Raw genomic sequence first — 15,496 nt, forward strand, 5'->3', positions numbered from 1 at the left:
CCCCTCAGCAGCTGGTTCTTGCCTCTCTGGACTCCTGGTGCCACTGGCCCCAGCCCCGCTGCAGGTGTCCTGTCTGCTCGGCAGTAACGCCAGGAGCAGGGCTTTGGTGTGTCCCTTCCTGGGGTCTCCACAGGACACCCTGCAGCACACCCAGCTGTCAGAGGGTCTGAGGACCTACTGACACTCAGAACCTTTGGAGCCTCCCCAGCTGCCTCCTGTGTGGGGCAGCCCCACTCGCCTGGCCAGGCAGGGATGCAGGCAGCAACCAGCAAAAGCAACAGCAGGAGTCTGTGGTGCCTCCAGGGTGGGTGATCCGGCCTGGCGGGAGACAGCTTGGTGTCTCTCCCAATCCCAGACCGCTGTTTTGCTCTGTCTTTAATTTTATTTAACATCTCATTTGGTTTGCTCTGCTCAGACCCTGCATAGCCCATCAGCGCTGCAGAGGGAGCTGACAAATACATTCCCCCCGTGATGGATCACTCTGCCTCCTCCCCAGCAAAGCCGGTTGCCACCTGCCTGCCCTGTCCGTCCGCTCCTGCCCACTCCCCGCTGCCTGGCCAGGCAGACCCAGCCCCACCGAGGGGCCAGCCACGCGGGCAGCATGCCTGCACCCAGTGCTGCGCCAGTGTGGGGAAGGTGCCGCATTATTTACACCCTAGGCTCCTGTCCCCAGGGAAAGTCAGGCAAATACACAATAAGCTTTGACACAAATAGTGTTTATAAAATATTGCTCCTCTGGGACTGTCTTGCCTACAGTCATCAGGATGCTACTAGTTGCAATAAAATGGAACTGCTCTTTTACTCCTCACCACAATTACTACTGGTGTCTGTTCCCTGACGGAGCGAGGGCTCGCCAGCCAAGCTCTCCCTGGTGAGGAAGCTAACTGGGAAGTGAGCTGCTGTTACATCCCTGTGTGATGCCCGTCTTGCATAAGCAGCCTAATAAACCCAGCGCAATTCTGCAAGACCTTTCAGTGCATACAGAGCAGCCCTGAGACCCAGTTGCAATGGTGAGATAGAAATGTTAGCTCTGCTCCACAGGTCTGGGGGATTTTATAGTCTGGATGAGATGCCATCACATCATTCCTTGCTGTCTGCACATCTGAACAGCTGCGGGGAAGTTCTCACAAAGGCTGGGTATATCGTCACCAAATTGCAGTTGAGGGAGCCGCATTCTGCTTTGCTGCATCCCCCTTGCAGCTTCAGACCCAGCCGATGATCAAATGTTTGCTGTGTTTACCTACCTCTGATAACAAACGCTGGGAGAGGAAAAGCAAAAACCATATGCAGTCCAGGAGAATGCCAGGCAAATGGGAGTCCCGTCGCCAGGAGCAGCCTGTGCTCCGATTGCAGCATAATTCATTTCACAATGTATAAGAAAAGTTGAGTTATTGGGACATGTGACATTTATTTAGTTACATATCTCCTGTGGGAGGTTTCTGGGGCCATTAATGTAGTGTATTTGCATGGCTAGTTTACATGCCTTTGCTTGTTATTGCTGTCTATATTCCATGCACCTCACACTCAATTTCAATTCAAAGTTTGGCAGTTGAGGTGTCACGACTAAAAAATGGAATGGCCTCCCTCAGAAATGAAATAATTTTGTTGTTCAGTTCCGAGCGATTTTGTAATTTCATGCTTGTGTATGATAATTTTATGCTGTCCTGCTCCACGTAACTCAGCTCTGCCAAGCCCTGACAGGTGATAAATACAATCTTTTCCACCCGGCATGCGACAGGCCAGGATGAGAAGGTGGGGGGGGGGGGGGAAAGTGGCGATTTCACATCTGAGGTCCTAGCGCAGCCAGAGCCACCGCAGCCCCGTTCCTTCATCATTTCACGCCTGGATTCCGGCAGGCTCACCCCCTCGGCTGCGGCACAGGGACCTGAGGGTCAAGGAAAGTGTCCTGGAAATGGAATGATGCTGGAGAGGAGCCAGGCGATGTTGTGTATGAAGGGGGAAAGTTATGACTTTGGCGTGTCCCCATGCGCGGGCTCCGGGATGCAGCCCGTGATTTAGAGCCCAGGCTCTCTCTAATGGAGTTCAATAGAACCGTAACCTTTTGGAGAAATTATTTTTACAAATCTGTTAAACATTTGAAAGACAGCAATTTCCAATAAAAGAATATGAGTCCTTAACATTTATCACCAGGCTACAGATTTTATAACTGTTACTTCATATTGTTCTTGTAAAAAATGTTTCTCCTCCTGAGAGCAGATGAGTCAAAAGACTATTAAGGAAATGCCAGAGGTACAAGGGGGATATAATGGGTGCCAATAAAATGAAAGCAGAAGCAAACCATTTAAATTAAATTCAAGTGGTGATGAGAATCATCATTCCAACTACAAACCTGGAAAGCTAAACACTGCTCGGTAGCTCTGCAGCCTTACTGAGCCGCAGCAAATGCCATGCCTGGCGGCAGTGGGATGTGGTGTGCGGGATCAGCAGCGGTGCTAAGCCTGACTCCATCCTGCTGTTGGGGTGCAGGCAAGGATCAGAAGCAGCACTGAGCCCGGCTCCATCCCAGTGTCAGGGTGCAGGCAGGGACTGGGATCAGCACCGAGCCCGGCTCTATCCCAGTTTCAGTGTGCAGGCAGGGACTGGCAGCAGCACTGAGCCTGGCTCCATCCCAGTTTCAGGGTGCAGGCAGGGACTGGCAGCAGCACCGAGCCTGGCTTCATCCCAGTTTCAGGGTGCAGGCAGGGACTGGCAGCAGCACCGAGCCCGGCTCCATCCTGATATCAGGGTGCTGAGCCACCCTGGGCAGCAGTCAGGAAAGCTGCTCCCAAACCAGTGGCTTTTGGGGGGAAGGTGCTGAACTGCAAATGAGGAGAAGCATGAACAGCTTGAAGCTCTCAGAGGAACATCGGGCAATTTCTCTGCTGAAAGGGCTGAGACACCCTTGTGGGAACAAATGCTTCTGGTAGTGGAAAGAGCAGTGACATCCAACATGTGGTCTTGGCTTGCTTAGATGGCATCTTCCTTCGTCCATGCTCTGTCGGTACTGTGTCCTACCCCCCCCCCCCTCACTTTGCAGTGGACCACGAAGAAAAGGGGCCAAGGAAGATGAGACACCTTGGTCTCCCTGTTGCCTCCTGGCTCTGGCAGCAGAGGAAGGCTGTCCAGGCTGCGTAACCAACAGCCTCTTTAGGGGCTGAATTATTCCTTACCAGGCCTAGGATCACCTGTGGCTGTCCAGGACAAGGACAGGTACAGGTCTGCCTGCCTAGGATCACTAGAGCTGCTGGACCTGCTCTCTGAAGCCATGAATTAGCCTCTGGCCAGGCGCTGCTGCCTCTCTGCGCAGGGAGAGCCTTGTCTGCCAGTCCCCCTGTTAGAACCAAATTGAAAAACTCAAGGCGGGGGAAATAAATCAATTGATATTGATTGCTTTTAATAACAAGCAGGTAGCAGTGTTCCCCTGCTAAGGGGACCTGGGGTGGGAGAGCAGGCGAACACAGCTGGGTCGTATCAGACCCTGGGACTGCTGCCTGCCCGCACCCTGCTACTGGCCTCACAAAAAGCCTGGGGGGCTGCAGCCCTGGCCCACCACAGCCTGCCACACGTCCTGCACGGGTGTCCCAAAAAGGAACGCTGCTGGGTCTGCTGAGCCCCTGGGCATGGAGCCTGTGCAAGCAGCGAGCATCCCTGGATGCTGTGGAGCGGGGAGAGGAGCAGGGGCTTCGCTGGTGTGCAGCAGTCTGGGGCTCTGCAGCAAGAGTTAAGGGCTAAGGAGTCACTTTGTTTTCACTGTCGTGTGAGCTGGGGTTCCTGCTAATTCTGGCTGTACTCTCTGGTCGCTGCGCAGAGAAGGGGTGTCTGTAGGCTCAGAGGTGATGTTTGGAGGATCGGTGGTGAAGGGGCTAGCCCTGTGTGTTTGACCAGTTGTCAGAAAACCAGGCGCTGGGTGCTTGTGCCTAGCGTATAATGATGTTCGCAAGGAGCATGTTGGAATGGGCACCATGGGGCAAGCTGTGGTGAGGGAACAGCCCTGCTGCTCGAGGTAGCTGGGCTGTGCTGGACCCTGCAGGAAAGATGCCTTTTGCTTCGGAATTCAGGCACCTCTTCCAGTCTTCTCCTACTTTCCAGAGCCATCCGGGTAGGGGGCTGCAGCAGCTTTCCCGGGGTGCTGGACTTCCCTTCAGGAAAGCAGAAAGCGAGGGATTTCCCGGGTGCCAGGGGCTGATGGTGGAAAATGCAGCGTGTCCAGCTGCTGATGGCAGGAGGCGAGCGCAGCTGAGCCGGGGGCGAGCGCTGCCCCCTCCCTTGTGCCGGTGGCCAGCAGCCAGCCCTGCCTGGGCATCCTGCCACCTCCCCATCTGCTGACCAGCCCGCGCGGGGAAACGCAGCTTGCATGTTCGCTGCAGTCATCGAAAATTGCTTCCAGGTCCTGAATAGTCAGTAAGGGCAACTTTCTTGTCTCATTCCAGAATTTAAGCCATCTAAGAAAAACATTGGCAAAATCTTTCTCTTTTTTTACCTCTTTCTTTTCTCTTTCATCTGCCCTTCTGCTGTGAGCTGGGATTCTGTGGGGAAGCTGCAGCATGCCACATGGGATGGAGAGGCTCTGCCTGCCCGGGCTGGGCACACCAGGCTGGACTTTGGGGCCACCCTGGCTGCCTTGGCCAGGTCGGGGAAAGGGCCACAGCCAGCATCTCTCAGTAGTCTTGATCAAAGTGGTGGGGGAATAACTCCCTCTCCCAGCAGGGGCGGGGGCAGCCAAAGGTATTAAGTCTGGAATTATTTAATCCCAAAATTGATTGGAAAACGCCTTTAAAAAATTTTGGAAGGGTTTTTTTTTTTTCTGGTTCTTAAAAAGATATTGTATTGGAGGCAGGGTTTGTCATTATTTTCTTTTTTTAAAATGAAGGTGTATATGGAAAGAAATAAGCCTGTAAACAAAATGAAGTATTTGGTTAGTGACAACTGAATTATTTCTGTCTCTTTTTCATTTTCATATCACTTGCATTTTGGGATAACTAGAAAGCTAACTTTTCTGATTGTGGTGGTTTTGTTTTGGCCAGCAAGCTGAGAGCTCTGTTACCGCAGAGCCCAGGTCTCTAGCCTCATACTGATTCAGAAGTGACACCTGGCTTCGGGCATGGTTTTGCATACGGGATCCATCCTTTCTGGACCTTTCAGAGCTCGCTGGTGGGATATGAAGAGCTCCGAGAGAAAAAAGAGATTGGGTGAAAGCCTGGATTTGCAGGCAGAGCAACGAGAGCAAGCCTGCACGCAGCCAGCATTGCCACCTCCACGCAGCCATGGTGCGAGGAGGCCAGCCAGCATCTTGGAGGCTAACGTTGTGTTTGCTTTTATTTGTGTACTTTTGTGTCTGGACTAATGATTTGCAAGAAGTACAAGCCTGTGTCACACTGTGTTAGGAGTCACGTGCCGCTCCAGCTCTGACCGTGTTGTCTGCTAATACATTTTTCTAAAGGACACACATGAAAGATATTCTGAATCAACATGACTACAGCTCTGTTAACGCAGGTTACCCTTAACCAGCAGGTCACTTCACATCACTGTGCTCACAAGACCAAAAATAATGTATTCAGTGTAAACCGTACATCGGAAAGGCAGCATGTGCGTGGGCTGTGGGTCCTTCTGCGGCACCCAGAAGCGTGGGGGACGGTGGCACCAGCTCCCTGCCTCCTCGGGGGGGATCTGGGAGGGCGGAATTATGGATGTCTTATTACTCTGATGGTATTAAAAATAGCTGTAAAGTGCCCAAGATAGAAAGGCTGTGAAAGTCTCCCTCGTGTCCCTGACATGAGGCTTTTTATTGTGTAGCAGAGTTACAGATCTCTAATATGAAATTAAGGCTTTCTTAATAAGGTGTGTGCAGGCTCAGCCCACTGTTCAGCAGCATCAAGAGCCTCACGATGTCTCCCAGTAAAACCCGTGGATACTTGGTCTTCCTTGTCCATGTATCTCTTAACTGTATGTTTATTTCTGTGGCGAGGTCTCATCTGCTCTGGATGCTCTGAACCATCTCTGACTGCTGCCCAGCCCAGGTCAGCAGCCTTGTTGTGCTATCACAGCTGGGTGCTGCAGAATAAACGTAACATCACAAACAGGATCTGGGCTGCGGATTGGGAAGGGCTGAGGAGGCAGGCTGAAGGGGTACGCCCCAGGTCATTGTGCTACTGACATCCACCCCTCTGCAGACCCATGCACCACAGCAGGCAGGTGCATGTGCAAGGTGATGAGTTTTCCAGCAGCAAGTTCCCCTCTGCAGAAGCGCAGGCATCATTCACACAAGCACAGCAAATGCCAGTGTGTTTGTGTGCCTGTATATTTAGGGGATAGGAGCTGCCTGCCAAGGATATGCCTGAGCTGGAGAGATCGTGTGTCCAGGCTGAACCTGATCAGAATTGATGAACCTCTGAAAACCTTCTGATGCATTTCTCTGGTTCCTAAATAAGGAAACCTCAGAGCAAAAGGCTGCTTCAAGCCATAACTAAGGTTCACCAAGACACTCTGCTTCCAGCCCTACTGAGCACTGTCATCAAAAATCATCCTGTGCGCTGTCCTCCTCCTCCCCCATCCCTCACTCAGGCTTGCAGGTGGGAAGCTGTAGATACTGTGAAATGGAATTCAAAAAGCACAGAAAAGCATGGTTAAAGTCAGCCCGGGGTGCTCCATCACCCAGCTGGCCTCACACGTGAGCCTCCTTTGCACCTTATAGTACTGAAAGCACTTTTTCTAAGAGCTTTCATCGACTCAGTCTCTAGGCACGCGTGCAGTGGTGGCCATCACAAGCCTGTCACTTGTACTGGAGGTGAATCAAACAGGAGTTTGGGATCGACAGGGCTCCTGTGTATGGCTTTTTGTGCAATGGGAGGAGTGCCTGCAGCCCAGCCGGGCACTGAGTGCATTTAGCTGGCTCATTAGCCATTTCTTCCCGTGGCATGGAAGCCGGTGTAAGGAACTGGGGCTTTTCGTTCTGGTGTATCACACGATGCTGTCGTGGAGTAACTTACAGTCTGGGAGAGGGTTTGTCAGTCCCATGTGTTTGTGTGGCTCTTGGAGCGTGTCCTGCTGCTCCCAGCTCTCTCCTTGTGACCCAGCCAGGAATGGCCCCCGACAAGCCCCCTGCACCCAGCTGGGTGAAGACTATAAGTCCCTCAGGTGCTTTGGGGCTTTCCCATCAAGGCAGAAATCCCAGATGTGGTGGAAGCATGCTCAACCCCTTCCCTGGGCTGGCGCTCCCCAGATCTGCAAATTAACTCCATAATGTAATGATGCTCTGTACAGAGTAATAAATTAAAGTTGAACTTTTTTTTTTTTTTGCGTATTTTTACACATCGCATATTTAATGTCTCTCTGAAAATATAAATAAAACATACGTAACCATTAGAAATCCTTAGAATCTGGGAAGCGCCTAAGAATTTATTTGTTTTCAGGAGGATCATACATATTGTATTAAAACTATATAAAGGGTTTAATAAAATGGCAAAAATAAAGCAAGAGCGAAGGCTCTCAATCTGTACTGAGAGGAGGGAAGTGATCTTTCTTTGATGCCTATTAAATGTTCCAGCAGATGAAACCCTATATTCTGCCAGGAAATGAGTTTGCCACAAGCCGATTGGGTGCTGTCGTGTGTGCTCGACTTTACCACTGTCATTCCTCTTCCTCGAGCAGCAATACATTACGCCGCCTCCATTTTTCATTCCTCAGTGCCCGAAATGCAAATTTTCTCTCTGTTGTTTATATTAGGTTTTCAAATATATGGAAATCCAGATATCTGGAGGAAAATGTCAGGGCCAGAAATACTCGTGATCTGTCTTTTCCCCAGCCTGACACTTTTCTCCATCACTTACACGAAAGCATGTGAGGAGTATTAACAGCCGGAGAGGGTTTGGCTGTGTGGCTGGGAGCTGCGGGTCTGTGGGATGTTTAGCAGCCACGGGTCTGGGACGGGGTGGTTTGCTGCTTGCTGTGGCTCAGTGTTTGCACAGGTTTTTTCACCTCTGTAAAACTAAACATATGGCCTGTAGAGGAAAAGGGCCACATTGTGCAGGGTAGGTGTCTGAGCGAAGGGGAGCTGGGTGACAGCTTAACAGGAGCTGTGGGAGGAGGGTGGGCTCTGCCTGGGTGCTCAGCACCCAGCTGGGACAATGTCTGTGGTTCAAGGAATTGCTGGAGCTGGGAAAGGCGTCTGTTGGCGGGGATGATCACTGGGAAGGGCTCCCAGGAGACCGTGTCCTCACACCCTGAGTTTGCTGGGCTTGGGGGAGAGGGGCTCTTTGCTTTGGGGTGGGGGTCTGCAGCTGCGGTTTCAGGGGTTGGCAGTGAACTTCCACATCAATGCTGCAGCTTCCGACTGGAGATGTTAGCAAGGTACCAGGCAATGACCAGTCATGCACCTCCAGGAGGAGTTTGTGGCCAAATCAGGCTGAGCTTCTGGAGTTCCCGTAAGTTTTCTCAAGTAAGAGGTATACAAATAATTTTCAACAGGGGCAGACATGACCCGGCATAACAAACAGCACTCTGCTTTTAGCTCAGGAGTGTTTGTGAATTACTCACCTCTCCCACACTGACTTACCCTACCATGTGCTACAGCTTTCCCGTTGTAGCCCAGCCCTCAAAGTTAGTAACCATCCTGGTTTATACTGGGCAGACCCAGACTTGCCCTGGTCTCAGCCCAGCACCAAGTCACAGCTTCTCAGAGGCTCACCACTTCTGAACTCGAGGTGCCCGGTGTCGCTGGCTGCCTGCAGCTCAGCTGCTGTTGATGGCATTGCCATGTTCACGGACGTGCCCGGCCACGGATGCTCCCATCTCTGCAGAGGCTGTGATGCTCCTACATATCACTGAGCTCAGCTGCTGGGGCAGACAAAAGGATTGATGTGGGCTGCAGGTTAGACGAGAGCAATCCATGTCATCAGGCACCTTGCCGTCCTCTGCGGGCTGGGGAGGAAGAAGTGGAGGTGTGAGAGGAAGGGATAAGCTACCATGGGTGTGTGGACTGTGAATGACATGCCAATAATGAATGTGAATTGCATCCATTGCTTCTTTATAAATAAAAGAGCTGTTTTAGGTGCTGGCAGCTTAAGACAATGATCTGAAGGCAAAAATCACTGTCTCCCAGTGCTGAAGAAAGCCTGATGTGCCTTAAATGGTGTCAGGAGAATCCTTCTAGCAGGTACCGGGAGGCTGCACATGCAGGTAACCATCGCTGGCATCAGCACAATGCTAGTTCCTTAGTTGTTTCTCCATGCAACTACATGGAGAGCTGGGGGAGTGATGCATAACAGCAAATTTCCTATTAATAGGTTTTTATTACATCTTGTTCACATTTCTGAATGAGTGTTTTACTCAGCACTGTGCTTCTAAAGCTTTGCCCACGCTGATGGCTTACGCACAAAAACTGCCACTAGGCTCTGGTTATCATTGCTCTTGGCACTGCTTTCATCTTGCAGACCTACACAACTAAACCAGCCCCAGACAAATCATGCATTCTGAATTTTGCAATCAAGTGTAGACTGTGAAACTTGTTGGACATATTTGAGTACAATATCTGCTTTCATGATCAGTAGAGCTCCAGTACTTGAACACAGGTGCAAAGAAAATCGTAAAGGGTTGCAAATATAGTTACACTGAAATCTGTGTTTGAATAAATTTTATATACACAGAAATGTTTTCATCCGTTTGCTTAGCTCTGCACAAACACTCCTCCAAGCACTTATACATGGAACAGCAAAGAGGTTATACAACCTCCATGCGCACAAAGGCCACAGTCTTTTTAACTAGGCATTTTAGTACCCAGCAAAAAAACAATATTTCTGAAATCACATGAAAAATTCCAGGATTAAGAAACAAACAAGCAAGAAAAATCAAACCCCTCTGGTCAGCACTGTTGTCTGCCCTGTGCATATATGTGTATATGCACACATATACAGAAACAGCTAATGCAGATCTGGAGTCTAGAGAGCACGTGAGAGGTTTGTCCCTGGTGTGCGGCTCACCAAGTCCACAGCGTGCGCCCTCTTTGAGAGGCACCTTTTCAGAATTAAACTTGCAACTTTGTAGCAAATATATTCCTTTTCTATGTCACTCATAAAAGCGTATGCTTAACTTTAAGCTCCCGCTGAGCTGAAATCACTGGGTGCTTTGCTTCATCAGAGATAAACTTGTGCACAGCCCCTGGCAGAGTGCGAGCTCTTAAGCGTGTTTCACTGTGATGTCGCAATGAGTTTATCACCTCCAAATTCCACCGGTGATGGCATCGCAGCGTGTTCCTTCACACAACCAGAAAAGGCTTTCCTTGAATTATGGAGAAGTGGTCCTGAGCAGGAGGTTTGTTTGCTGGTTGTTGCGGAGTGTCCAGCTCTGAAACTGGACAAGAGTGGGGCTTTGTACAGGAGCTGGCTCTGCTCAGGCATCTGGACTGGGTTTCCAAGCCCCCTGCCAGCGCCAGCATGCTTCGTGCCTGGAGATGCTCAGTAGACATCAGAGACAATGCAGTGGTATGTTTCCTTACCTGTGCAATCCGGGAACAGCACTTCCAAAAACCGCTTGTACATTCTAATGTACTTCTGAAACCTTATTCAAAGTGCAGAGGGTTACGTGACTCAAGAAACCAAATTGCCATGCCCAAATTTTTCTTCCTGGAGTGGCAATCAGGAAGTACACCTGGCAAAGGGAAATCAGATCCAGGGAAATATTTGGGAACAGGGTTTGCATTCTCCATCATCTCTGCTGGAGATGGCTGGTTTTTCCCACAGAGTGGTGTTAATATTCTCTGTGCTTGCAGAAGCAGCACCAAGGCGACTTCAGACCTCTCTTCTATTCAGCTCCCCCTTCCAAGGCTGTGCGTTTTGGCAGACTTCTTGTTCCAAACCAGTGGACCTTGTTACACGTTGGAATGCATAATCCAAACCCTCCCTCCCTTGAAGAGGCAGGAGCTGGGGTAAAGCAGTATGTACCTTCCCTCCTTTAATTACCAGCTCTAAGCTGCTACGAAGTACAAAGGGTTTTCTTTAAATTCTTATTTTCCTCCTCCCCTGGCCTGCCCTGCTGTGTCCCACAGACTCAGAAATGCTTGCAGATGCTGCCCTTGCCTCACTGCTGGTGGAGGAGCTCAGAGCTGTGTTACTCACAGACGCAGCCCCTTCCCCTGGCAGTTAATGCGGGCAGAGCACTGAGAACGAGCTGGTTCTGCCTCCACAGAAGGGTCCAAAGAGCATCTTCCCCTGATACTTCATCACTTGTGATCTTGGCTGAAAGGCAGCTTGATCTTTTTGAAACCTTAGAGCTTCTTCAAGGCCATGTGAGACTGATAAAGAGAACAAGCAGGAGTCTCTGACAGGAGAGGGTTTGTAGCTCCTGCATCCACAGTCCGAGTCCTTGGTGGTAAGGACAAGTCAGGCAAGCTGGGCAAATTGTGTTCTGCTTCCGAGCATGTTAGATAGAGGAACAGGTAGTCCAGATCCTTGGCTTCTTTCTCTTCTTTCCTTTGGCACTACGTTCAAATAATAATGACCAGAGTTTTAAAAAAATAAATCTCTATGGCTATCGTAAAATCTGGAGCACAAGGAGCTATCACATTGGAACACGAGAAGCTGTTACACACTGTCACTGAGGGCAGAGAGAGCACTGTCCATGAGGCAGCTCCCAGCATATCCAGTTTTAGGCTGATCACAATTTTCAATATTTTTATTTCACCAGAATGAATTAATACAGGAAAATAATTTGCAGATTACAACAGTTCCTTCAGCAACATATGACTCAGAGCCAGGCAAGCAGCCAGTATTGAGAGTCAAATTATTTGCAGCTATGCTCAGCTCTTCTGCAAGGTCTGTTTTGAAGTAAGCCTGAATGAGACACACAACTTCATATTGGGACACTTGAACACAAGAACCTGAGTCTCAACCTAACCACTGCACTTGACTCGTGTACAGCCCAGATTTCAAATGCAATTTGGATTCGCTTCGTATAGGTGAAGTACCGTGGTCACCAGAAACAGGACTATTCCCTGCATGCAATTGCACAGCCCCCAGAGATGTGGGGAGGGACATCAGGTTTTCCCCTCAATTCATTGCAGCTGCAGGTGATGCATCAGAGTGAAGGCTTTCATCTGATGGTCTTTGCAAACAGGCCATTCATCATTAGTGAAGGTCAAGTTGCAGATGAATTCCATCATTTTACAATCATGTACTTCCCCCCACCCCTCCACCCCCCTTGCCCTTGATTGGGTCTTCAACAAGAAGTGGAGCTCTCTTGTGTGTGTGAGCATTTTCTAGCTGACTAGAGGGTGTGCTCGGTGACTAGAATGAACAGTGGTGAAGAACAAGGCATCACGGTTAGTTCTTCGTCTCTTCAGAGGTGTGTGGGCAGCTCTACAGATGGTACCTGAACCCCCTGGTTCTGCAAAGACACTTTGAAGCAGAAAGCAAGGAAAAACTGTTCAAGTTCATAAAAGAAAGAGCCTTCAAGGCACCTCCGGTGGATGGAGTCTGTATGCACCTCCTTGTGAAGCCTTCCACGGGCAGCTCCTCCTAACTGAGAATGGTAACCAGTCTAACTCCCCACCTGTGTTTAGCTTCAGGTTACCTCAGTTATGCTTGTTCTCTTGGTCCAGAAATGCGTTTGAAGGGAGGAGATAAAGATGATAGTTGCAGTCAACTTATTGCAAGATACCTCTAACTCACCAATGTCTTTGAATACGTTGGTTCTCTCTTAGCCACCAGAAAGACCTGAAAATAGGGGCCAAGATGGACCGTCAAACTACTAAAGCTGGAAGAACAGCAGAGCAAGGGAAGGAGCTATTAAGGCACGAATGTTGCACGGGCTGAGCAGTTGTAGGAAGAGCCAGGAAAATGTTCAGGATGTGCTTTTGGATGACTCTTTGTGTCTGACCTACTTAAGCCCTGTCTCATGGGAACAAGTTTTTAGCCAAGCTGGTCTGGAAGCCCAGCTTTAGAAATGAAAGAGATCTCCCTGGGCTCTGTGGCTCCACACCACGGACCATGTCTTGTCACATCTGGGGCACATAAACTGGCAATAAACCTCTTCCTCCTCTGTGCAGTGGATGTATTTCTTTTTTCTGTCATAGGACAAACTAGAAGAGCTCGTAGCTGGCTTGTCGCTGCAGAGAAGCGCAGTGTCTGCAGCATGCAAAGGCGATTATATGTGTCATGTGTGCATCATTTAAATGAACGTTGCTAAAACAACAATGCTATTTTTAATATTTAAAGAGCCCCTTTGAAGAATAGGAAAATCTGTCACCTTTCCTGGTGGATTTGAATCCTGTGTTCTGAGGATATTTCTTCTCTGATTAAAGGAGTTGGCTGCGTGAGGAACAGCTACACATGATGTGCTGGGAGGGGGTGCGGGACCAAGACACGTCCCAGGGAGCAGCTCCTGCTTGCAACATTTGAGGACGCTGCTAGGTGGATTTTCTAGCTTGTGTAGAGCTCCCGCCCAGGGTGTCCTCTTTGTGCTAGAAGCCGAGGGCGGCTGGACAGACAGTGCTTTCCTGGACACCCACCCCTTGCTGTCTCTGCTGAGATGCTAATAGCAGCCTTGGAGCATCCTGGGGTCTGTGGCACTGTAAGCGGCACTGCTTTTTGCTTTCGGTTTGCTGGGGAGTACCTTCCTCCCTGCTGTCTCCACTCTCCAAAGTGTCTTCTGGACACTCAAACATGACAGGACCACCATCCGAGTCTAACCCTGACCCAAATTACCCCTTAATCTCTGTAATGGGCTTTTTTTTTTTTTTTTTTTCTGTGCAAAAGCCACATGCTCCATCCGATAGGGCTCCTGTTGGTTCCAAGGTTGGGCAAATCCCTTCATGTGCCTTGCAGACAGCGTGTTTGCTGTTGTGGCAGCATGAGGTTTGCCTTCTAATCCAGGTCCCCTTCTCAGCAACACTTGCCCACCCAGCCGTGTTTGTGCAGCTGATGTTCCTGCTGAGCTGCACGACTTGCAGTTGTCTCTGCTGAGTTTTGCTCTGCTTTCTTTCAGGCCAAGCTTCCAATTTGTCAACAAGGTTTTGATTTCTGATCTCCCAGTGGTCTTATGCTCCTGGACAGCCATAAGTCTTTTGCAAATACAGCCTGCCTTCTCCTTTTCCCTCAAAATAAGATCAGTGGAAATATGGAACAGCATCTGTCCCACTTTCCCCTGCAGCAATCCACGCAGGGATCTCATGCATCATTGGCTATTGACATTGGGCTCCAGCAGCTCCACGATCCCATGTCCATGTGTTTAGCTGCCTTTCCAGCTCCCCTGGATTTCCACCTAGATGAGGTTTGCTGTGAACAAGGAGCAGGAGCTTCTTCCTGAGTCTCTGTGGTGACCGGGGACCAGGATCCAGCCCTCGACCTCTCAAATGCTGGCTCTCAGTGCCCTTCCTCTGTTAGAAATGTGTCTTCCTGAGCAGAGCACTGGGAAGTGGAGGAGAAGGGCCCATTGTCAGTGAGGCTGGAGCAGGGAGCAGATATTAATGTTATTGGAGGGAAAAGACTATTAGGATTCTGTAGCTCTGAAAAATACGTAAGTCTGAAATAAGACTAATGAGACATTTACTGGTGCGGTTGGGTTGCATTAATGACCCTTCAGAGGATACAATTGCAAAAGGCTTTCACTGTAATTACCACACTAATGATCGGCAGTGACATCATTTTAGACCAAATGCGATGCTTGTTTTGGATGCGTTTCAAGATTGGGACTTCTCCACGACTGGTGTATGAGGCCCGTCAGCATTATTGCCTGTCTCCGTGCTCCGCTGACCATCTTTCTTAGCTGCCTCCTTGGCTACTGGCTTCCCTCCAGCCTGGCCCCAGCGTGCAACATTCCTCTGCTTTTTAAGGTGCTTCTGGGACTATGAGCTGAAAATGGTGATTTGTCGGCACCAGCAGCTCAGTTCCCGGCACTGGGGATGAATTGGAGGAGGGAGAAGCTGGGGGAAAGTCACACACCTCCTTTTATTCTGCAGGCACCCTTAAAAGGCTTTTTATAAACAATGATTTTGTATCTCCTGGCATGGCCCGAAGCACATCTGTGCCGTGTAACCTTTGGACAATACCTGCTCCTGGGCGCACGTCTTACAGCCAGTGGGGACAGGCTGATCCCAATCTTCCCCACTGTCTCTGGGCTCAGAGGAACATATTAATTAACCTCATTATCCAGGAGCATTTCAGCACTTGCAGAGACAGTGTTACCGCAGCAAGCCTGTGGTCCAAGGAGGGCTGCTGTTCTCGGGCTCAGCCAGAGGCAGCTGGAGCCGGAGGGTCGGGATATTTGCCTCTGCAGGGACATGCAGCTGAGAGCAGGTGATGTGGTGGGGGTGCAGGGGATGTGGGGGATGCTCAGCCAGAGGGGGCTCATTCCAGCCCCTCCACTGATCCAACAACCCCCGGGGTCTGCTCCCAGAGGAGGGATGCTGGAGCCAGTCCTCCCCCAACACCGACTTTGACAGAGAGCAGAGCCCCGTTTGGGGCTGGGAGGGAGCTGGTGGTGGCTGTGTGCTGGAGCCTGTGTGTGC

At 50.1% G+C, this 15,496-nt stretch overlaps 1 long non-coding RNA gene across 2 annotated transcripts in view; it reads left to right on the top strand.

The window, feature by feature from the left end:
• Positions 1-15,496, top strand: part of LOC308071053 — a 112,465-nt gene that overhangs the window by 79,836 nt on the left and 17,133 nt on the right. The gene's annotated exons all lie outside the window — the stretch shown is intronic.

This window comes from Falco punctatus (genome assembly GCF_963210335.1).
Source record: "Falco punctatus genome assembly, chromosome: 1".
In the NCBI taxonomy this organism is placed as follows: domain Eukaryota; kingdom Metazoa; phylum Chordata; class Aves; order Falconiformes; family Falconidae; genus Falco; species Falco punctatus.